This window comes from Microtus ochrogaster, linkage group LG1 (assembly GCF_000317375.1).
Source record: "Microtus ochrogaster isolate Prairie Vole_2 linkage group LG1, MicOch1.0, whole genome shotgun sequence".
NCBI classification, from domain to species: Eukaryota; Metazoa; Chordata; class Mammalia; order Rodentia; family Cricetidae; genus Microtus; species Microtus ochrogaster.
Genome location: NC_022027.1, coordinates 3,972,784 through 3,973,331, shown reverse-complemented (window position 1 = coordinate 3,973,331; position 548 = coordinate 3,972,784).

The following is a 548-nucleotide window of genomic DNA, read 5'->3' as shown; positions in this document are numbered from 1 at the left end:
ATATCCAACCAGACGGAATGGAGTCCTCCCATTCCCCAAGGCTCTGACGGGGAGAGCAAAGTGTGGGCGGCACAGGGGGGATTGCCCTCCACAGGAGGATTGCTGGAAATACCACTTGAGATGCCGGCTGGTGGCAGCACAAATGCCTTTAGTCCTAGCACTCGGGGAGGCAGAGGCAGGTGGAGCTGTTAGTTCAAGGCCTGCCTGGTCTACAGCTAGGGTAGCCAGGGTGCCTCCCCGCCCCACGTCTCCCCTAGAATCCCCAGTGAGGGGCTGGGGGCGTGGCCAGTTGTACACACTTGCTGAGCTTGGTGACCCTCTGGATTGCACAGTCAGGTTGTGGCCTTGAGCATTGATTGAGGGCAGCTGCAGACTCCAGGAAACTGAAGAAACAAAAGCAAAAGCAGGTCTGAGTGCCAGGAAAGGAGCTGCGGGAAAGGCTGAAACCCTAGATACCAGGTCAGGATGTCATCCATGGCTCTGAGCCCTGCCCAGGTCCAGGGACAAAGTTCAAGACACTCCCGGTTCTTGGCTTTGTGGCACTGACG